This window comes from Macadamia integrifolia, unplaced genomic scaffold (genome assembly GCF_013358625.1).
Source record: "Macadamia integrifolia cultivar HAES 741 unplaced genomic scaffold, SCU_Mint_v3 scaffold1023, whole genome shotgun sequence".
Taxonomy (NCBI): Eukaryota; Viridiplantae; Streptophyta; class Magnoliopsida; order Proteales; family Proteaceae; genus Macadamia; species Macadamia integrifolia.
The window spans coordinates 219,772-237,956 of NW_024868057.1; the positions used below are offsets into that span (position 1 = coordinate 219,772).

The 18,185-nt window shown below is 37.8% G+C and overlaps 1 long non-coding RNA gene and 1 other non-coding gene across 2 annotated transcripts in view; both read right to left on the reverse strand.

Moving 5' to 3' along the window:
* The window catches only part of LOC122062411, a 10,744-nt gene extending 9,624 nt beyond the window's left edge, over window positions 1–1,120 (reverse strand). Inside the window, exon 1 of the long non-coding RNA XR_006134941.1 lies at window positions 689–1,120. This is a non-coding gene — a long non-coding RNA (uncharacterized LOC122062411). The remainder of the gene's footprint in view (window positions 1–688) is intronic.
* Window positions 1,121–3,500: 2,380 nt separating this feature from the next.
* On the reverse strand, window positions 3,501–3,607 carry LOC122062422. The gene has a single exon (XR_006134944.1). It is a non-coding gene; the product is annotated as a small nucleolar RNA R71 (small nucleolar RNA).
* Between the last annotated feature and the right edge of the window lie 14,578 nt (window positions 3,608–18,185).

Here is an 18,185-nt window from a genome sequence, read left to right on the forward strand (position 1 = left end):
CACTATCAGTTCTAATACAAGAAAGAGCTCAGACATGGCAAGAACAGCATGACACGTAAGACAAGGATAACAGAAAGAAATATATGAGATGAGATTTTACGATGAATCAATTAGCAAAAAGATATAAGGAAAGGAAGCACTAAATCTTTCAATCCGACAGAAATTTGAGGTTCAAACTGTTGGTATATGATGTCTTGTATTCCATCGCAGTTTAATCCATAGAGTACTGGTGCAGCACCTAGACAGCCCTAGCCAGTTAGCGGGCCGTGGGGGTTGCAAGGGGGGCAGGAGGCCCCCCTGCATAGCAGGCTGCGCCCCCCGCTCAAATTTTTTTATTTGAGGGCAATTGTAGTTTAATCCGGATTAAGGTGGCAATTGTAGTTTAATCCGGATTAGGGTTTTTTCGCTATATATTTGTAGTGAGGGTTTCTTTCTCTGTAATGCAAGCAATACTGAGAGGTGTGAGGACGAGCGTTGTAACCCTATTCTCCATTGATAGTAAAGCATGATCTCATCTCACCGGGGATGTAGGCAACCTTGCCGAACCTCGTAAAATTCGTGTGCATTGTTTGTTTTTGTTGTTTTTCCATTATCTTCTGCATCGTTTTAAGGTTGCGTTTCTACACAAATCGAGCATTGGCTAAGATATCATCTTAGATGTAGGAATCATAACGATTAAAGAAGTCACCTAAAGATTTGCAGACAAACCAAGACTGGATCGGGAAAAGCATTTCAGCAAATGCGCCTGAGGGATCAGAGGACTCCTGATTCTGGAATGATCTACTGCTCCAACCAGAACCGTAGAGTGAAGCAAGCCTCAAGAACTGCCACCATGCCTCTGATCGTTCTTCAATCTAGCCGAGCATTGAGATCGGAGGAGGTTGCAGGAGAATAGAATGGAGGAGCCGACTTCAAATCAAGGAAGCCATGAAGGTTCCCTCTCAGATTTGCTCCCTTCTGCTAACCGAACAGAACAAGAAAGAAAAGAGAAAGAAAATCTCTCTCCAATCTCTATCGCTCGACCCTAAAACCCTCACTCAGAAGATTGAATCTCCATTATGGAGCGAAGCTCTTTCACTCTCCTTCTCTCCCTCTTCCGATTTTCTCCCTAATCTCTGAAACTCCCCTTAAAACCCTTGCACAATAATGTGTGAAATCTTAAGGATATAAGTGTACATTTTGCTCCACTTTGGATAGTATTACTTTTTATTTTTCTTGTTTTTTTTAATTTCCAAGTCTACAAAATAAAGTGCTTGAAGTGAATCAAGAACCAGTCAAAAAGTGAGACCCACTCATTGGTACCACATCCTCTCTCCTATAAAATCCTGAAGATTATTTTCTCTCATTGCCACCTCACAAGATCTTTAAGATGCTATGCAATGATTCTTTTCTGATTTAATCAAGATTGCAAGATATTGGTGAATATTATAAGGAAATAATAGAATTTGTTAATTTTGAAAACAGATTCTCTCTCTCCTCACACAATATCTCAGAGAATGAGGATTTTTACCAATATTTAATTTAATTTTATTTTTTTTCTTTTCTTAAAGAAGACTTGTAGAAGGAATGAGGCAAGAAAAAAACCCTATGAAAGCCTCTTGCTCCCCCTCCTATTTTATTATTCCCCTTGGTTTATTTTCTAGTTTATGCTTAGTTTTCTTCTCTCTGTCCCTCTCTCACTCTTTAGTTTTAGTTATTCTCTATTTTTGCTTTAATCACTTTTGTAATAGCTTTTTATGTCAATTAATGCAAGCACTCTTTTATTCTTATTCAGCCTTTTATGTTTATGATTTATGCAATTGAGTTGTAATTTTTTAAGTTATAATTCTAGGCTTAGATCTAGGTGACAAGATCACGAGTCGTGGATCATCTTTTTTTTTTCAAGTTCAGTTTTTTTTTTCAAGATTTGTTTTCTCTAGTACTAGAAATTTTAAATTTGGTTTATTCCAGATCTGGTTTTTAGTACTGGTAGTATCTCAAATCACCCAAGCTTTCAAGTTCAAACATTGATTCAAGTAAGTAGGTTCCTTCAGTAGTCTTCTCTCCCCCCTCTCATTCCCTCTTCTGACTACCATTTCTTTCTTAATTTAGGATTTTAATTTCATTAATTACATTATTGCTATCACTTTCCCCCAAAGTTCATGGCTAGTGTATGTGTTGACTTTGTCCCTCATAGCCATAGAACCATCAATTTATTGCTTTTTATTTTAATTGTCTCCCTTTCCCTAAAGCTAAGTAGAGTAACTCTTGTAAGAGTGACTCTCTGGTCAAGTAGGAAAGCTCATATTATAATGCATCCCTCGGGCTAAGTAGAGAAACCTACTTGTGAGTCTCTCTCTAGCTTTCTCCCCTTTCTTTTATTTTATTTTTATTTCAGTATTTTTTTTTAAATTGTGTGGGTTATTTATTTTCAGTTATTTATTTATTTAATTTAAATTGTGTGGCTTGCGTCTTTAAATTCTTAGATGACGAATGGTTAGGACGTTATTTTAGATACATATGTTTAGGACGGTAATTAGAATTATATCACAACCATTAATCGGTTCACTTTCGCATTATTAAAAGAAATAAAAAAAATAAAGTGATTGCTCTCCCTGTGTTCGACCCGTAGCTACACTGATCCATACGTTTGCGGTTATATTTTAAATCCCAACAAGTTTTTGGTGCCGTTGCCGGGGAGACAATTCCATGTTATTTTTCGCTTTCTTTTGGTAAATCAGAGTGCTTTGTTTGCTTTGTTTTGTTTCTCCTTTTCTTTTATTGAATTCCTGAGAAGAACAACTTGCAATAATAGTTGTATCGGTGGAGGTCGCCATGCCTCATAGTATGATAAAGACAGGTTTCGCCCTGTAGCAGTACCTCAGGAATTGACCTGAGCAACCCCGGATCCCTGCCGGTAAGCTCCCTGAAAGCCAAAAAAATCATAAAAAAATCATTAAAAATCATTAAAAAAAAGTTTTACTATCCATTCTTTTGTGCTTGTCTTACATTAGTTGTGGGTAGTTTTCTGTTGCATAAGTAGTAGGTGGGTACGTAATACTAAGAATCGGTTAGAAAGAAGAGATCCAATAAGTAGTGATCCTATACGTTTGCTCTCTTTAAAACCATTCAATATGGGAGACCAACAGCAAAACCCTTCACCTAAATCTCTAAAAGATAGGTTCTACCCTACTAGAACAGCCCAACCTTCCTGCATAGTTCTACCACAAGCCCAGGGCAATAATTTTGAACTCAAATCTCAATACATCACTATGTTGCCCCACTTCCATGGGTTGACCTCTGAGGATGCATACCTATTTCTAAGGGAATTTGAAAAGGTATGTGTTCTAATTAAGATCCAACAGCTTTCTGATGATGCTGTTAAGCTTAGGTTTATCACTTTTGCATTGAAAGACCAAGCCAAGAAGTGATTGTATGGGTTACCCACAAATTCCATAACCTCATGGGAACAGTTCACAGTTGTCTTCCTTAAGAAATTTTTCCCAACTCACAAGACCAATAAGCTTAGAAGTGATATCCTTCAGTTTAGGCAAAAGCCGAGTGAGTCATTTTCCAAACTTATGGAGAGATTCAAGGATCTACTCCAAGAATGCCCTCACCATAGCCTAGACCTATGGCATTTATGTCAAATAATTTATGAGGGTATTGATTACCCAACTAAACAAATGATAGAGCTATGTGCCCTGAGGGATTCACATCATTTATAGATAAAGGAAAGGCATGGGAATTCTTACTTGACTTAGCTGACAAAACCTATGAGTGGGAATCAACCCAAGAGAGTGAAAGAACCATAGGAGGAAAATGATATTTTGTGGATGAGATAGTAGCCAAGGAAGCCTATTTGGATAGCCTAATCAAGAGAATTGAGGCTATTGTTCCTAGAGAGCCATCATCAGTCAATTTGGTTAAGATTTGTGCTTAGTGCCAGTCCCCTGGACATCTCCTAGAAGAATGCCCCAACACCTCTGGGGGCACTTCTAATGATAGTGTTAATGCCTTATACCAAAAAAATCCATATAGTATTACCTACAATCCAGGATGGAGAAATCACCCAAATTTCTCTTAGAATCAGGGCAACCAAGTAGGGCCTTCCGATTTTCATAATCAAAGTCAACATGGACTCCAAATGCCTCCCTTTGCATAACAATCTTTTTCCCAAAATACATTTCCTAGGTCAAATGTAGGACCTTAGGCTAATTTTCCTAGGGCCCCTCTCCTGTCATCTTATCAACAACCCCCTGGGTTACCAACACTAGAGAGGCAAGTAGAATAAGTGACTTGAAAAAAAATATGGCCCTTCTCATGACAAGCCATCAAAATCTTACGAGAGAACTCACTCAAGTTGTCTCAATTATGTGTGAGAGGGAGAAATGAACTTTACCCAGTCAACCAGAGCCTAACCCTAGGCATCATCAGCCTGTTAGTTCACAAACATCAACTAATGCCCCACTGAATATAGTACAAGGTCAGACCCAATAAGTGCCCTCTAACCAATGTAATGTTGTTTATGCCCTTATGAGTGGTAGAGAGTACCAACAGAGCGTTCCTAAATCTTCCTCATCTATTACTCATGTTAACTCTCCTTCAATTGAGAACACAAGTGTGCCCCTTGTTTCAGGTTCGTCTGATGAACCTAAAGATTTTTCTGAAACTAAAGACGATTTAGTTGAGGAAACCAAAAATGATTCTTCTGAACATGGGCAAATCCCGAACAGTCCTTATGTTCACCCTGTCCCATTTCCTAATCGCTTGGTAAATAAAAGGAAGACTGCTTCTATGGATAAAATTTTAGAAGTCTTCAAAAAGGTAGAAGTGAGCATCCCCCTTTTGGATGTCATATCCCAGATCCCCGCCTATGCAAAGGTACTGAAAGATTTGTGTACTCACAAACGTATCACTAGTGTGCCCAAAAAAACGTTCTTGGCAAGTAACATTAGTTCTATAATTACTCAGCCTATAGCAGCCAAGTATAATGATCCAAGGAGCCCTACCATATCTTGTGTCATAGACAACACCTACATTGAGCATGCCTTACTTAACCTTGGCGCAAGTGTGAATCTTTTACCTTCCCATGTGTACAAGCAACTTGGATTGGGAGAATTGAAAGCCACTGGAACTACTCTTCAGTTGGAAGATAGGTCTGTTAAGATTCCTAAAGGGATGATTGAGGATGTCTTACTAAAGGTGGGGCATTTTATTTTCCCTGTTGATTTCATTGTATTAGATACCAAGCCCTTCTCAACCAAGGATGAGATCCCAATAATTCTAAGAAGACCATTCTTGGCTACCAGTAATGCATTAATCAACTGTCGGAATGGTTTCCTAAGATTATCTTTTGGTAACCAAATTGTTGAGTTTAACATGTTTAGGATAGGCAAACAACCACATATGGAAGAAGAGATTAATATGATTGAGGATTTTTTGGATTTTTCTGATGATTTAATTACCAACTTTGATATTAATTTTGATTCATAATTCCAAGAGTGTATGGATGAGTTGGATGATGATAGTGAAAATTTCTTTTCTAAAGTCTCGAGTCTTCACACACCTGTGGATCCCTTAGGACCCCTTTCCAATTCCATTCCCAAATCTTCCATAGTTGAGCCCCCTAAGCTAGATCTTAAGGAGTTGCCTTCTAATTTGAGGTATGTTTTCATAGGGCCTGACCAGACTCTTCATGTAATAATTTCTTCAAATTTGACTTCTAGCCAGGAAGAAGAGTTACTTAAAGTGTTAAAAGATAATAAGGAAGCCCTAGGTTGGACCATGACTGATATCAAGGGTATAAGCCCTTCTATTGTGCAACATCATATACATCTTATGGAGGATTCCAAACCATCCATGGAACCCTAAAGAAGAGTTAACCCAGTGATGATAGAAGCTATTAAGAAAGAGATCCTAAAGTGCTTAGATCATGGAATAATTTATCCTATTTCTGACAGCCAATGGGTAAGCCAAGTTCACGTAGTGCCTAAGAAGTCTAGTGTGACTGTAGTTCCCAATTCCAATAATGAACTAATTCCAACTCGTGTCAAATCTGGGTGGAGAGTGTACATAGACTACAGAAAACTTAATGTGGCAACCTGGAAGGACCACTTCCCATTGCCATTCATTGACCAGATGTTAGAGAGGTTAGCTGGACATGAATACTATTATTTTCTTGATAGATATTTCAGCTATAACCAGATCTCAATTACTTTAGAGGACCAACATAAGACCACTTTTACATGCCCATATGGAACACTTGCTTACAAGCGTATGCCCTTTGGGCTTTGCAATGCCCCTGTTACGTTCCAATGATGCATGATGAGCATATTTTCTGACATGGTCGAAAAATTCTTAGAAGTATTTATGGATAATTTTTCAATTCATGGGAATTCCTATTCTGAATGTCTTCATCATCTTTCTCTAGTTTTGAAAAGGTGCATATCTAAGAATTTGATTTTGAATTGGGATAAATGCCATTTCATGGTTAGATCTGGTATTGTTTTAGACTATGTAGTATCCAAGGAGGGAATTAAGGTAGATAGAGCCAAAGTGGATTTAATTGATAATTTACCACCTTCTCAATCTGTTAAGGATGTCTGGGCTTCTACAGAAAGTTTATTAATAACTTTAGTCAGTTAGCCCGACCTCTCACTTCATTACTTGTCAAAGATCAACTTTTGAGTTTTCTAAAGAGTGCCTAGAATCCTTCAAACAACTTAAGAAGGAGTTGACCAATGCACCCATTGTTCAACCACCTGTTTGGACGGAACCTTTTTAACTGATGTGTGATGCTTCGGATTTTACCATAGGAACGGTTTTGGGTCAAAGGATTAATAAGTTGCCCACTGTCATTTATTATGCTATTATGACCTTAAATGATGCACAACTCAATTATACAACCACTGAAAAATAATTTTTAGCGATTGTGCTTGCATTAGAAAAGTTTTGATCTTACTTAGTTGGTTCACATGTGCTGGTATATACTGATCATTCTGCTCTTAGATACTTAGTTCAGAAGAAGGATGCCAAAGCCCATCTCATTAGGTGTGTTTTACTTTTGCAAGATTTTGATTTAGAAATTAGGGATAAAAAAGGAGTTGAAAACCTAGTTGCAGACCATTTATCCCGGCTTCACAATTCCTTGACTGTCAATTCTCCAGTTAACGAGAACTTTATAGATGAACAGTCATTTGCAGTGTCCAGTGAACCATGGTTTGCTGACATTGTCAACTTCTTAGTTTCAAGTGTGACTCTGGATCACTGGTCTACCCAAGATAAGTATAGGTTTCATTCCCAAATTAAACAAATTTTCTGGGATGATCCTTATTTGTTTAAGATATGTCCGGATCAGATTATCCGATGATGTGTTCCTGATCATGAGCAATATTATATTCTCTCTTTTTTTCATGATCATGCATGTGGTGGACACTTTAGACTTAAGAAGACTACCGCAAATGTTCTCCAATGCGGATTTTATTGGCCCACTCTTTTTAGATATGCTTTTGATTTTTACAAGGCTTATCCTGCCTGCCAGTCTTTTGGCCGTATCAATAAGAGGAACATGATATCCCTCAACCCTATTTTAGTAGTTGAGATCTTTGATGTATGGGGCATCAATTTTATGGGACCATTCCCTAATTCCTTTGAAAATTTATACATACTTTTGGTCGTTGATTATGTTTCTAAATAGATAAATGTCATACCTTGTAAAACTAATGACCACAAAGTAGTGGTCCAGTTTCTAAAAGATAAAATTTTTTCCTGCTTTGGTGCACCACGTGCAATAATTAGTGATAGGGGTACTCATTTTTGTAATCGGCATTTGATGCCCTAATGAAAAAGTATGGGATTATCCATAAGTTATTTATCCTTTATCACCCCCAAACTAGTGGCCAAGTGGAGGTGTTTAATAGGCATATCAAACAAATTTTAGAGAAAACTGTTAATCCCAACCGTAAGGATTGGTCCCTTAGGCTCATTGATGCCTTGTGGGCCCATCAGACTGCATTCAAGACCGATCTTGGTCAGTCTCCCTACCATTTGGTGTATGAGAAAGCTAGTCACTTACCAGTTGAGTTGGAGCATAAGGCCTTTTGGGCCATCAATAAGCTCAACTTTGATTTGTCTGATGCGGGAATTCATCGTAGGCTTCAATTATCTGAGTTGGAGGAACTTAGGAACAAAGCCTATAAAAGTTCTAGGATTTACAAGGAAAATACCAAAGCTTTCCATGATAAACACATTCTACGTAAATCTTTTACAATTGATGATAAGGGCTTATTGTACAACTCTCGATTACATTTTTTTTTCTAGTAAGCTTAGATCCCGATGGGATGACCCATTTATTGTCCATAATGTATATCCCCATGGGGCTGTGGAGATTTTGAATCTAGGAATAGAAGTAATTTCGAATGTTAATGGTCAGCATTTGAAACCATTCATCGAGTTTCTTAATACTAGTAGTGAAGAGATCATGGATCTCCATGAACCTCTTTACACTGATGATTAACTTTTAATCAGATATGACCCCCTCGCATTGTTTTCGTTTTTAATTCTTTCTATGAATTGAGAACATTGCATGACTTAAGTGTGGGGGAGGGAAACCAGTTTCTGCTTTTTTTACTTTATTTTATTTATTTTTCTTTTTGTTTTTTTTAGCTTACTAAAGGATGAAGTCTTACTTTAGCTTTTGGCTAATGATCATACAATTCGGTTGCTTGATGTTTGAAAATAAAAGTTTTGACTAAGGTACCCATTTTGAACTATAAAAACCCTGTTGAGAAGAAAGAAACAAGCCTGTGTCTTGAGATGAGACTTTATTTTGAAAAATAAGAGACCCATGTTTTATGGTGTTGGATCATATATAAGTCTGTGGGTTCCTTGTACTTTTGATTTGGATTTGAGACATTCTTTTTAATTTGGCATGGGTTGACAAATGTACAATTTTAAATGAAATGTGAAATGTGGTATAAAGAAGAATAATAGTTGATTCCCTTAGAACTAGATAGGGTATTGCACCTCATGAAGTGCGGTGTCTTGATCGAAATTTCTTGGGAGGAAATTTCTGAAGGAACTCTAGCATCACTGTATTCATGGACATATGCAAAAAGCAAAGCTACATAGTAACTTGGGTGTCTGGTGTTTGCTCCACAATGTCATTCAGGCCAAAAGTAATGGAGTAAAATAGAGGTTAAGCGAGAAAAAAAAAGAGAAAAAAATGTGCAAATGTCATTAATGCTTAGTAATATGTTTTGGTAAAAAACACTCCAACGCCTTAATCATTGGTTCCCTATTTCTTCACAAGTGGTTTTGCCTTAAGATATTTTGAAAGAGACGAGGTGAGTTCCAAATTAAGAAATATACTAATGCCTGGAATTGATAAATGGTAATAAAATTTCAAGTGTGGGGGTCCCTTGTAAGAAAAATTATCTTTGCTCTGAATCGGTATGAGCCTTACCTTTAGCCAAGGTTGAGATTTATTTATTCTGAATTTTGGGTGTATATTTACTGCAAACACCTACGAGACACAACTCGTCCACTAGGGTAACTTAGGGGTTTAAAGGCATGTTGCACGTGCTAAATGCAACCGTGATTCCTACGAAAGTAAATTAGGTTTTTTCTTTCATTTCTTTATTTATTTATCTTGCTCGAGGATGAGCAAAAGTCAAGTATGGGGGAATTTGATGAGCACAATAATGTGTGAAATCTTAGGGATATAAGTGTACATTTTACCCCACTTTGGATAGTACTAAATTTTATTTTTCTTGTTTTTTTTAGTTTACAAGTCTACAAGATAAAGTGCTTAAAGTGAATCAATAACCTGTCCAAATGTGGGACCCACTCATTGGTACCACATCCTCTCTCCTACAAAATCCTGAATATTATTTTCTCTCCTTGCCACCTCACAAGATCTTTAAGATGCTATGCAGAGATTCATTTCTAATTTAATCAAGATTGTAAGATATTGGTGAATATTGTAAGGAAATAATAGAATTTGTTAATTTTGAAAACAAATTCTTTCTTTCCTCAAAATATCTCAGAGAATGAGGATTTTTACTAAGATTTAATTTAATTTAATTTTTTTTCTTTTCTTAAAGAAGATTTGTAGAAGGAAGGAGGCAAGAAAAAAACCCTATAAAAGCCCCTTCCTCCCCCCTCCTATTTTATTATTCCCCTTAGTTTATTTTCTAGTTTATGCTTAGTTTTCTTCTCTCTCTCCCTCTCTCACTATTTAGTTTTAGTTATTCTCTATTTTTGCTTTAATCACTTTTGTAATAGCTTTTTATGTCAATTAATGCAAGCACTCTTTTATTCTTATTCAGTCTTTTATGTTTATGATTTATGCAATTGAGTTGTAATTTTTTAAGTTATAGTTATAGGTTTAGATCTAGGTGACAAGATCACGAGCCGTGGAGCATCTTTTTTTTTCAAGTTCAGTTTTTTTTTTCAAGATTTGTTTTCTCTAATACTAGAAATTTCAAATTTGGTTTATTCCAGATCTGGTTTTTAGTACTGGTAGTATCTCAAATCACCCAAGCTTTCAAGTTCAAACATTGATTCAAGTAAGTAGGCTCCTTCAGTAGTCTTCTCTCCCCCCTCTCATTCCCTCTTCTGACTACCATTTCTTTCTTAATTTAGGATTTTAATTTCATTAATTACATTATTGCTATCACTTTCCCCCAAGGTTCATGGCTAGTGTATGTGTTGGCTTTGTCCCTCATAGCCATAGAACCATCAATTTATTGCTTTTTATTTTAATTGTCTCCCTTTCCCTAAAGCTAAGTAGAGTAACTCTTGTAAGAGTGACTTTCTGGTTAAGTAGGAAAGCTCATATCATAATGCATCATTTGAGCTAAGTAGAGAAACTTACTTGTGAGTCTCTCTTTAGTTTTCTCCCATTTATTTTACTTTATTTTGATTTCAGTAATTTTTTTCCTTTTTTTTTTTTTTTTAAATTGCGTCGGTTGTTTATTTTCAGTTATTTATTTATTTAATTTTAATTGAATGGCTTGCATCTTTAAATTATTAGATGACGAATGGTTAGAACATTATTTTAGATACATATGTTTAGGACGGTAATTAGAATTAGATCACAACCATTAATCGGTTCACTTTCGCATTATTAAAAGAAATAAAAAAATTAAGTGGCTGTTTTCCCTGTGTTCGACCCGTAACTACACTGATCCGTACGCTTGCGGTTACATTTTAAATCCCAACACCCTCGAACAAGACCAAAGAAGAAAAAGAAAAATCCTCTCTCTCTCTCTCTCTCTCTCTCTCTCTCTAATCTCTGTCAGTCAAGAAAAACCCCTTCCTCTCTCCATCTCCTTCCAAACCCAAACTAGCGAAAAGATCCCCGTGTTCTCTCTTCTCTCTTTTATAGTTTTCTCTTACTCTCACTCTCGAACCTTCCTCGATTTGGAGCCTCCGAGCCGAGCTGGAGCTTCCGATCTCTTACCTCTCCTCCATTATTTAATTTGGAGTGAAGAGTTGAGGTTGCCACCTCAGCAGCTGGTACGAGAGAGGGAGAGGATCATCTTCTCTTCCTCTTTCTTCTCCCCTTTCTTCTTTCTTTCTTTCTTCTTTTGCCCCTCTCTTCCTTTCATTTTCCTTTCTTTAACTTCTCTTCTCCGATTTTCATTTTTTTTTTCTTTTATTATTATTATTATTATTTTTTACCTTTTTATCTTTTTGGTGATTGGTGGGCCTTCTTTCCTCCATGCGGGATCATAAATGGGCCCACGCTCTCTTGTTACCCGTTATTATTTTTTGAATGGGGTTGGGGCATGGTTTTAAGTATCGGTGCGTATCGTGCCGTATCGGCCGATACGTATCCGTATCGGTAGGCATCGGCACGATACATACCGATACGCTACATAGAATTTTTGGCCCCCTTTTGCGTATCGCCGTATCGTACGTATCGTATCGTGCCGTATCGTATCGGTACCGATACGTACGATACTCTACGATACGAACTTTTGAAAATCTGGAAATTCCCGAGAGTATCGGTACGTATCGGTACCGTATCGGTATGTATCGACCGTATCTTGCAGTATCGAGCCGTATCGTACTGTATCGGTACCGTATCGGTATGTATCGACTGAAAATATGAAAATTCCCGTGAATGTGCCTTTTATTGTTTGAACAAACACTTCAAACTCTCACCAATAGTTTTCTATATTTCTCTTCTTTCTTCCCCTTTGATTCACACACCTTTTTGGAGACTCAAATGGTAGATTGAAAGAAACATTGTCGAAGTGAATGGTTCAAAGGAGAAAAACATAGTCCAAGAAGAACCTTGAACTTGAAAGTTGAAAATTTTGAATAGTAAGTTCTTGAATCTTTACTCACTTTTTTCAACTTTAACCTTAGATTTTCAAGTTTTTTTTACAAATCTAAGGTTCATCATAGGGGTGTCAACCGGTCGGGTCGGTTCGGTTTCGATCGGGCTTAATCGGGCTTAAAGACTTTCAAAGGCTACACCGTGTCCGTCCATTTAACTAATCGGGCTTAGTTATTGAGGGCATAGTACACTTTATATTCGGTCGGTTGGCCTCGGGCTATAATCGGGCCACCTTAATCGGGCTTTAGTCGGGCCTTAATTGGGCTACGAACATGTTTAATGTTAAACGGGCTTTAACCGATTTTTAAACGGACCCTCTTTAAAATATGCTCTTATATTCCGGCCCACTCATGCAAACCCAAAAAAACTGACAATAAATTAATAAATGATACCAAATATAACCATTATTTAAAATATGAACATGTTTTTACTTTTTAGTTTTTACTTTCTAATTTGGGGGGTAAAATAGGTATTCTACAATCATTAAAGGGTCGGGCTAGGCCAGTGCACAATAGGCCGGTCTCGATCGGGTGTTAAACGGTCGGTCTCGGTCGGGCGCCCGATGGTCCAAGTAGCAAAACCAAGACCGACCGTTTATAAACGGGCCGGGCTCAAGCCCGACACGTTTAATAAACGGTCCGGGCTGGACCGGTCTATAAACGGTCGGTCCCGATCGGTTTAGTCGGTTCGAGCCACGAATTGACACCCCTAGTTCATCATACTTAGAATCACATTTTTTGCATCATTATTACATGAAATCATTGGATTTATAAGGATTTACAAACTTTTTTCAAGAGAAAATGAGGGTTTCAATTTATTTCAAATTTCTTAGATCTACTCATGCTCAATGATTAAAAATGTTTAGATTTTTTATATGTTATGTAAAAACAAGTGTTCTACAACTTCCATGGAAAATTTTGATTTTTCTCAAAAAAATATATTTGTCTATCAATATGATACCCTCATCATTTTGAACATTTTCAACTCAATATATTTGTCTATCAATACGATACCCTCCACTTAAGTATTTATGCATTCTACATGTTATATATAACTTTTTTTAACTGTTTTTTTTATGTAAAAGTGTATAAAAATGTGTTCCCTATCTATTTATGTGCGTATCTTTAGCGTATCTTAGCGTATCTCCGATACGATACCCTCCGATACGTATCTTAATTTTGATCGATCGATACAGCGACCGATACCGATACTTTAATCCTTGGTATTGATAGACAAATATATTGAGTTGAAAATGTTCAAAATGATGAGGGTATGGTATTGATAGACAAATATATTTTTTTGAGAAAAATCAAAATTTTCCATGGAAGTTGTAGAACACTTGTTTTTACATAACATATAAAAAATCTAAACATTTTTAATTATTGAGCATGAGTAGATCTAAGAAATTTGAAATAAATTGAAACCCTCATTTTCTCTTGAAAAAAGTTTGTAAATCCTTATAAATCCAATGATTTCATGTAATAATGATGCACAAAATGTGATTCTAAGTATGATGAACTAGGGGTGTTAATTCGTGGCCCGAACCGACTAAACCGATCGGGACCGACCGTTTATAAACCGGTCCAGCCCAGACCGTTTATTAAACGTGTCGGGCTTGAGCCCGGACCGTTTATAAACGGTCGGTCTTGGTTTTGCTACTTGGACCTTCGGGCGCCCGACCGAGACCGACCGTTTAACACCCGATCGAGACCGGCCTATTGTGCACTGGCCTAGCCCGACCCTTTGATGATTGTAGAATACCTATTTTACCCCCCAAATTAGAAAGTAAAAACTAAAAAGTAAAAACATGTTCATATTTGAAATAATGGCTATATTTGGTATCATTTATTAATTTATTGTCATTTTTTTGGGTTTGCATGAGTGGGCCGGAATATAAGAGCACATTTTAAAGAGGGTCCGTTTAAAAACCGATTAAAACCCGTTTAACATTAAACATGTCCGTAGCCCAATTAAGGCCCGACTAAAGCCCGATTAAGGTGGCCTGATTATAGCCCGAGGCCGACCGACCGAATATAAAGTGTACCATGCCCTCAATAACTAAGCTCGATTAGTTAAATGGGCGGACATGGTATAGCCTTTGAAAGTCTTCAAGCCCGATTAAGCCTGACCGAAACCGAACCGACCCGACCGGTTGACACCCCTATGATGAATCTTAGATTTGTAAAAAAACTTGAAATCTAAGGTTAAAGTTGAAAAAAGTGTGTAAAGATTCAAGAACTTACTATTCAAAATTTTCAACTTTCAAGTTCAAGGTTCTTCTTGGACTATGTTTTTCTCATTCTTTGAACCATTCACTTCGACAATGTTTCTTTCAATCTACCATTTGAGTCTCCAAAAAGGTGTGTGAATCAAAGGGGAAGAAAGAAGAGAAATATAGAAAACTATTGGTGAGAGTTTGAAGTGTTTGTTCAAACAATAAAAGGCACATTCACGGGAATTTTCATATTTTCAGTCGATACATACCGATACGGTACCGATACAGTACGATACGGCTCGATACTTCACGATACGGTCGATACATACCGATACGGTACCGATACGTACCGATACTCTCGGGAATTTCCAGATTTTCAAAAGTTCGTATCGTAGAGTATCGTACGTATCGGTACCGATACGGTACGGTATGATACGATACTCATGATACAGCGATACGTAAAAGGGGGCCCAAAATTCCCCGTAGCGTATCGGTATGTATCGTGCCGATGCCTACCGATACGGATACGTATCGGCCGATACGGCACGATACGCACCGATACTTAAAACCATGGCAGGCATGAAAAACATTTCTATTTACCTCAACTTTTCAAACAATTTCCTGGTGGGGTCCATTCCAATAAAGTATTCCCACTGCACTCAAAGGCTGCCAAAGTTTGTTTTCGCTTGATCTCTCAATCCATGCTCTATCTGGTCAAATTCCAGCTGATTACTTATTTGTTTATTTTTATGTCAATTGAGTTCTCTATTATACTTGAACCTTTCTTGTAATAATTTAGATGGTGAGTTCCTAAGAAACATAGGTGCTAATCGAATTGGGTTTGATTCGGTTTGTTCGTGAGTCGTCCATGTCGAGTACGTATAGACCTGCTAGGATTAGGAACTCTAGTTGGCTAGATTTCTATAAATGAGAGGTTTTGCCACAACAATGCAGACTTTAACCTCATCTCAGGAGCTCTATCCCTCTTCTTGTTCTCTTTTGTCTCTTTCGATTAAGAGTGTCTTTAAGGATCTCCGTGGCTATCATTAGATTTGGAGGGTGAAACTTGTCTAGCGAGATTGCTATAAACCCTCATTTTTTTCACTAGAATATCATTTGTATTAAAAATATGAAAAAATTATATGGGGGAAAATGGATAAGAATCCCAATACACACACTAAAGTGCCAAAAGAACACCTTCAGCATTGCCATCAGCAGGGAAAGGACCCAAAAAAACCCCCCTAAAGCCTAAACAATGAGACATTAAACCATACGGTAATGAGGACATCTTGTCGCGTCCATTTCCAAATCCGATCTAACCATTGCTGGACAAGAAACAATGGGATTAGAAGAGTTGTATTTAGCAGCAGATGCATAATTTCCATTCTATTGAGTTTAAGAAAGGAAGCAAACAACACCACCGCTGACGACAAATCCATGGGACCACGCCCCTTGTAAGCAATAAAACCATAGCGACTGAATCGCATTCAACCTATACACGTGGATACCCATGACTTTTTCCTGCTCCAAGCTTTCTATTATTGCCAGAAATTTAACTTCAAAGTTGGTTTTTACTCCTATCATCCGTTTGAAGTTTCGTATAACCTCGGAGTTCCAGTTACAATAAACACCACCAATACCCGCCCTACCTGGGTTTCCCAGTGAGCACCCATCTGTGTTACATTTTATCCAATCCTCCACTGGGGCACACCCTAAAATTTTTAACATTTCCCAAGGTCTTCGAATAGAAATTTGAATCCCAATACTCCTAGCACATAGAAGATCAGAAATAGACAAGTAATTCCTTGAAGTGCAATAAGATTGCTACAAACCCTCCATCGTCACAATTCGTACAGGAATGATGCATATTGTTACACCTGTGCCCAAACTCCCAGACTAATTTCAACTTTTGGAAACAAGTGATGCACCCAAGGTGATAAATCACTAGTTACTTGAGAGTTTCCGGGCTCACTGCATAAACGTTATAAATTCCTGAAGCAGTCAGTGTAAGTCTCTTGCCCTTTAGGAAATTCATCTGAACCCCAATAGTGTAATACATCGGAATATGGCCTATACGATTGTACAAGCCCCACAGACCATTGATGCAACAAGGTGAATTTGTCCCAATTAAATGGGGCTCAATTGACCCACACCGGTAAGAGTATTGTGACAAAATAGTTTATTTAGCCGTGAGGCCCGGGCCCACAAACCCATGTAGCTCAAAGATGGACAACTTACAAATGGATGGATTAATAGGTTAGATCACCCCAAGTTAGGTCCACTAGTGCCAACTGGGGAATTAACTCAATAATGGGAGAAAACCAATTTATTTCCCAAACAAGCCTTAGTGAACTTAAGTTACTATATAAAGAGTAATAAGCAAACTCATTTATTCCCCAAACAAGCCTCAGTATACTTAAGCTACCATATAAAAAGTTATTAGAAAAACCCATTTATTTCCTGAACAAGCCTCAATAAACTTAAGTTACCATATAAAGAGTAATAAGAAAAACTCCTTTATTTCCCAAACAAGCCTTCGTAAACTTAATACAGAGTTATAAGCAAAACCCATTATTTTCCTAAACAAGACTTAATGGACTTAAGTTTCTATATAAGGAGCTATTAGCTCACTTGTTTAACAAACACCATTTGTAAAGGAAAGAGAAGAAGAGATGGAAAAAAGAAGAAGAAGGAGAGAAGAAGTAGGTTAGAGCAAGGGAGGAGGTCATCTCCACTCACCTACAACCTTAAAGGTGAGTTTTAGACTCTTTACCACTCATGCACTCTCTCTCTCTCTCTCCCTCTCTCTCTCTCACCCTATTTGTAACACCTTAATTTCACATTCCTACTTTACTTGTGGATAGGTAAAAATACCAGACCAGGAAGGCCCATGTTGGCATGGTTGGCTGCAGTGGAATGCTAAGAGAAGAGAAATGACCCCACATGCACCTATTCAGCATGCCAACAATACTGGAGGAATCAACAAGAAGTATGGGCCAACAGGTAATTTTAGTTTGGAAAGAGGATAAGTATGGAAGGGTGGAAGGGAGTGCTATAGACCAAAGGGGGTACTAATTTTACCACAACCGGTGTAAGAGAACCGGTCAGTTGGTTTTCCTGGCAGAAACAAAATTTGGAATTCTGTGTAACTGCTATGGGCCCCACACCCATACTATGCATGTAATACCCCGCTTCTTAATCCCGGTCTGATTTTGCGGTTGAACCAGTTTAACCATTCAGGAACCGAGCTAGAGGAAATTAGAGCGGGTTCCTTATGGGCTATGATGGCACGGGTGACCTTAAACACCGGCTGGCCCGACAAGTCCGAGCCAGTGCCAGAAGAGACGGGAGTGCCCAAACCGTGTACGTGCACCTACCATAAGGCTATGTACGGATAAAACAGGTATTATATCCGTATTTTAAGGTATATACGTATGCTACCTCGTATGCCTGGGGTGGGGCTCACGCCGAGGTCCGAACCCGGTCAAAATCCCAAGTCTTGGCTCTCAGGTGGGTAGGACAGGTGGGTACACCCACCCACCTGAGTGACCCATCCAAGACTATTCACTTAATTAGGAATAGTATATAAGGCTTTATGATTTCTTTTCTTTCCATTTATTACCCTCGTACGTTTGGTGA